The sequence below is a fragment of the Myripristis murdjan genome, chromosome 1 (assembly GCF_902150065.1).
Source record: "Myripristis murdjan chromosome 1, fMyrMur1.1, whole genome shotgun sequence".
Classification (NCBI taxonomy): domain Eukaryota; kingdom Metazoa; phylum Chordata; class Actinopteri; order Holocentriformes; family Holocentridae; genus Myripristis; species Myripristis murdjan.
In genome coordinates this window covers 11,078,802-11,084,801 of record NC_043980.1, presented here as the reverse complement: position 1 = coordinate 11,084,801, position 6,000 = coordinate 11,078,802, and the positions used below count along the sequence as shown (strand labels likewise).

General features: G+C 41.3%; 1 pseudogene; it reads left to right on the top strand.

Moving 5' to 3' along the window:
- The first annotated feature begins 1,086 nt into the window (after nt 1–1,086).
- On the top strand, nt 1,087–2,504 carry LOC115361788 (galactosylceramide sulfotransferase pseudogene; annotated as a pseudogene).
- The last annotated feature ends 3,496 nt before the right edge of the window (nt 2,505–6,000 follow it).

The window sequence follows — 6,000 nt, the reverse complement described above, 5'->3', positions numbered from 1 at the left end:
GACTGGAAAGTAATGTTTTCTCTTCCTCTTATTCATTTTGCAACTTTCCAACAATTTTCCACATTGACTACTGTTAAAATGAATTAATGTAAATGGCCAGCAACATTTAATGTCATAATAGGAGGCCATGCATTGCTTTTATGTTCAGTCACATATATGCCAAAAAGGGCAGAGTAAACTGTCTTTGCATAAGTAATGAGCACGTTTTTTTTAATGATTTTATTCAGTAGAATCTATAACAATGACTGTCAGATATTACATGTGGCTGTTCTTAATCAGCGTCCCAGTTCAATGAAAAGCTGCTTGGTCGCATCAAGTTTTGAGTTTTTGCTGAGGATTACAGCTTGGAAATAAACTTTATGACCCGCCTGAGCGATTATGAATGATGATTACATTATGACGGACTTGCCTCATCATTTTATGATTGTTTCCGCATGTTTCCCTTCATTAGAGATCATTCTTAATGTCAACTCAGTGTCCACTTTATTATGTCCACCTGTACAGTCTAATACAGTTCAATGCAGCAGCCCTGTCATAAATTCTGCCTTTTAACAAAGTTTATAACGTTCGGTTTTTGTCGACATTGGGGAGAATGTGTCAGCTGAATTCTATGTTTATTTCTGAGGTTGTTGTTTGCAGAGGTCGTAGACTAGACTACATAATACTGAGAGGTGTTTCTAATTTTTTGTCCTTTCTATTTACATGCAATGAGGGGGACAGAATAGTAGAAACACCTCTGAATAAAATGCAGTCCAGTACAGCAGCACCACTAACTATGAGCCCAATATCAAACAGAATTAAATGAACACCTCTGTTACTGTGACAAAAAAAAGAAAACCTGAGTGTTACAGGCATCATAAAAGTAAACTTTATGGCTGAACAGTTGGATTGGATTGTATTAGATTGTACAGGTGGCAGGTGGCACTCATAAAGTGACAACTGAGTGTATTTGTAACATTATTCAGACCGGCTTATATAAAACATGGTCTCTTCTGCTCTTGTTACTCTAGTTACTCTTCCTTTTTCCTCTTCATCATCATGTTATTAACATTACTGTTATTTTTAGGTGATTTTCTCTACCGGAATATGTCCAGCAAACACGAGGGGCAGAGGCAGCCCATGGGCAAACGTGTGATCCTGGCTGGCCTCTTCATCAGTGTGAGCCTGCTCTACTGCCTCTCTACATTACCTGTCTACTTCAGCACACCTGAGTAAGACCCATGACAGTATACTCATGGTTTCACTAGTGGTGCAAAGATACGCACAGATAATAGGGGGTAACATATCAGAACTGGAATAGATAAATTATGGTGGCACCTTAAGATGTGACCATGCGGTCTGTCTGCAGGTTTCCGGTGCCTCTCTCCTGTGCTCGCCAGCCAGACCAAAGCCCCACCCGCCTAGACATGAACAACTCCCACCAAGCGAAAAACCAAGTGAACCACTGCACTCCCAAAATGGACATCATGTTCATGAAGACCCACAAAACGGCCAGCAGCACTTTCCTCAACATCCTGTTTCGCTTTGGAGAGAAGCACAAGCTCAAATTTGCATTCCCCAGCAGCCGAAATGACTTCTTCTACCCCTCGCCTTTCCATCGCACCCAGGTTCAGGGATACAAATCTGGATTGTGCTTCAACATCATCTGTAACCACATGCGCTTCAATGCACGCGAGGTGGCCCAAGTGCTTCCCGCTGACACTTCTTACATCACGATTCTGCGGGATCCTGCAGATCTGTTCGATTCATCCTTCCACTACTTTGGCCATGTTGTTCCTCTGACCTGGAAGATACCAGGGGAGGACAAGATGGCTGAGTTTCTACGTGATCCCCATTACTACTTCAACCCAGATGGCTTTAACTCCTTCTACCTGAAGAACCTGCTGTTCTTTGACTTTGGGCAGGACAACACCCTGGATCCAGGCGACCCGCGAGTCGAGGAGGCCATCAGGTCCATTGCAGAGCGTTTCCAGTTGGTGATGCTGGTGGAGCACTTTGAGGAATCCCTCATCCTGCTCAAGGATGCTCTCTGCTGGCAGATGGACGACCTCCTCTTCTTCAAACTCAACGGCCGCAATGAATCTTCTGTGCGTAAACTGACCCCTGAACTGAGAGCGAAGGCCCTGGAGTGGAACGCTCTCGACTGGAGGCTGTACCAACACTTCAACGCCACCTTCTGGGAGAAAGTGGAGGCATACGGACGAAAGCGCATGGCAGAGGATGTGGCGGAGCTCCGGAGCAGGAATGCGGAAATGGAGGCAATCTGCATTGAAGGAGGTCATGCCGTCGACGCAGGGAGCATTCGGGAGGAAGCCATGCAGCCGTGGCAGCCCATTGGAGAAAAGTTCATCATGGGATACAACTTGAAAGAAAACGTGGACACGGTTCATCGGGAATTGTGCCGTAAAATGTTGACCCCGGAGATTCAGTACCTGACCGATCTGGGGGTCAACCTGTGGCTCACCAACCTCTTGAGATTTGTCAGAAATATCATGAACTGGTGATGAAACACCAGTCCTGAAATGTGTTTGCACTCTGTAAGTTTTACAAGTTTCTTGTATTTACATGTGTCTGGTTCTTAATTTATTTATGACGTTTGTTTCCCATTGCTCATAGGAATTAATGACAATATTCTTATCTATTCTTGCCCTCAAAGTAAAGGGAAGATTAAAACTGCTTAAATGTTTGCAAATTAAATTGAATTTTTAGTTTGAGTTTTTTAATGTTCTCTCACACCATTTGTGTTGACTTTTAAGAGGAGGATTATGAATCGCTACATCCTGACAGCTTAAAGAATAAATCCTTAATCCAAATGAATCAAGAAAAGAGCCTGCCACAGAAACACTTTACAATCTCTCACACTATTATTATTATTTTTGTTTTTTATTTTTTTTTCAAAACGTTTGAGATGCACTGTCTTTTTTGTAAAACAGACCTGGCCAAGACAGCTGTATTGAAAAATATAAATGAGAGCTGAACATCCAGAGCACAATAAAAACAACCACTATACCAAAAAAAAAAAAAAAAAAAAAAAAAAAAAAAAAAAAAACAGGGAAAGAGAGAAGCTTAGACCTAGAAGCAATGACACACTTCCCATAAATTGACTTGAATAAAGTTTTTCAAGTCCTGAAGAGAAGGTAGTTTGTGGAGTTTAATTAGGCCTTGTAGATCGTTCGTGCCCAGAGTGCATAATAAGCAGAGGCAGTTTTACCTAGATTTTTGAAATCCCTGGGCACATTTAGACGGAGCCACCCACTCGACCTAGTTCGGTATCTGTTTGAGGCAAAGGATAACACCTTACAGAGAGAGTCAAGCAGCTTACCAAGGATGGCTTTGTAGATAAAAGCACACATATCAAACCAACACAGATTTAGCCAGGCTCGGCTGACCACCTCGTACAAACTGCTGTCAGGACTCTGGCATGTGTAATAAAGTATAAGGTAGTATGATAAGCAAAAACAGCATGTATACACAATATGTCACCAAAGTCAATCGCAGACAGAGAGACAGACAGACTGGACCGAGATGTTTCTTGCCTCAAGGGCGAAAAAAATTGGATTGTAAGTCAAAAGATAGTTTTAATTTTAGCTCCTTCATGGGGTTCTCGAGTATGTAAACCCCAGGCCAGCTTTTCATCCAACCACATCCAAAGGTCTGTGTGGGAGGAACAAAGACACTGACTTATGAATTAAAACTAACTTCAGCTAAGGAGGCGAGATGAAATGAAATGAAATGAAATGTTTGAAGTGCAACCCGCAGCCGATCAATGGCCTGCTGAGCGGAGGAATCCACTGTGCAGATGAACAGATCGTCTGCACACAAAGTGGACCTTCCTTTTCCTCAGATCATCAAGAGAAACAGGAAATAACTGGAGGTAAAATCAGGAAGAGGTTTCACTTCCAGTTCTCAGTGTAAACCGACTGAGATACATAGTTTCAACAGCAGTAAAATGGCTTCTTTGCTGAGATTAATGTAACTGCATAAAAGCATAAAGGCCCTGTCATAATACAGAGTTGAGACCCTTAACAAGCAGAGCAGCAAAGTGCTTTTTTAATTAATGATTAAACAGGGGATTAATAACGTCTCTGGAACTGGGCACAAGCGCAGCTGCTGGTATTGTACGGCGCTCTGACCCGAGTGCAGGGTGAACACTGTTAATATTATTTTCCATCACAAGTGACTCATGTGAGCACACGTTTCAAAAGATAATTATTTACGTCTGATGAGCTGGAAGCCAAACTATGATTAAAAATAGAGTGCGCCATCAGGGTGATTTTGTTACAGACTCACTGAAAGTAGGCCATGCCAGCTGATCTTATTTTGAAATCTAGGTGAACATTTTGACTTTGAAGGTTAATTTTTTAATATGTAATGCTAAACAACTTTTCTGATTGCTAAATGTAGGAGTAAAATGTTTTTTGCGTGGTAAAAGAAATTTTAATAAAGCGTATTTTTATCTTGTGTAGACTATATTATTTTTATTTATTCCTTTTGTTCCGCAAATTTTTGTGTAGATTTCAGGGGAAAAAAACTTTTCAGAATTAGTTTCAAAATGTTCTAACAAACATCTAGAATTAAATGCAAGGTTTCCCGCTGCTTGTGTTTTCTTTGCCTGCTGGTGTGTTTTCTTTTGCAATTACATCCTATTTGCGTTGATAATTTTCCCGCTGAGTCGGCACCTATTGTCCCGTTGCACACCTGTCTGGCCATGAAGGGATCTCCTCCCTCTCTGGTCCTTATCTAGATTTCTTCCATTTTTCCCTGTTTCATCTGTGGGTTTTTATGGTTATTTTTTTTTCAAGTCAGAGGGTGTCATCCTGTCATGTTTGTTGTAAAGTTGTGGGCAGGTAACGCCCTTTGAAACTGTAAACACTAAATAGACTCAAAATAAATTTAAAGTTGAACTCAGCTACAGCAAGTTAGCAATGGCATTTGACAGACAGTAAATCAAAATTGACAATTTCACCTGTAGAAAAGAGATCTTCAGACAATCATTGCTGAATTACAACCCAACAAGCAATCTTTGCAGAGGTTCCCTTTAAATGAAGGGTTACAGTTTATTATAACCTACATGTACGTCCTATTTGCAGATTAGAGTAAATGTGTCCCCTCACCCTGGTTAGGATAACCGACTTGGAAAATGAATGAATCATTAATAAATGTGTTGTCCTGATGGCCTCTAGATGGCAGTAACACTGGCAGAGTGTGTGTGTGTGTGTGTGTGTGTGTGTGTGTGTGTGTGTGTGTGTGTGTGTGTGTGTGTGTGTGTGTGTGTGTGTGTGTGTGTGTGTCCAGGCATGTATGTGTGTATGCTGGACACAGACACGTGTGTATCAAACGAGTCCCACAAAAATGAGAAAAGGAGCGGACCCTTGTTTTCTTCTCTGTCCTTTTCTTATCTTTTCTTTTCTGCGGTTTGAAGGTTGTCCTCCTCACGTTTTATTTGCACATGCAGTGAACAATGACCTTCCGCTTTCCTCCACACACACATGTTCAAACACAATGAGGGAGAAGAAGGGTCGCCCCCCCCCCCCCCCCCCCCCCCTTCTCTTCACTTTCTGGGAATCCTAGGGTTTTCATCCTGTGGGGGTCACAAAAAGAGAGGGAAGGAGGGAGGGAGGGAGAGAGAGAGAGAGAGAGAGAGAGGGAGAGAGAGAGAGAGAGAGAGATGTTTACTGTGGTGCAGTGTATTACATTATTCAAAATCAGTGGCCTTGTTCCCAAAATGATATTTTCTTGTTTTTTCCCCACATAATGACTGATACTATTCAAGGTTTTCTACCAAGGAAAGTACAGTTTGAACATAAACTTGATATTGATTGTAACCAAATAAACCAACAAACCAACAAAGACGAGCTGCACTGAAACTGCACTGAAAATATTTTCAATAATTGAAATGATTTTATATATTTATGTATGTATGTATTTGTTTGTTTGTTTGTTTCACTTTTTTTTACAAGGCAAATCATGAAGAACAAATTCTTATTTACAACAGCAGCC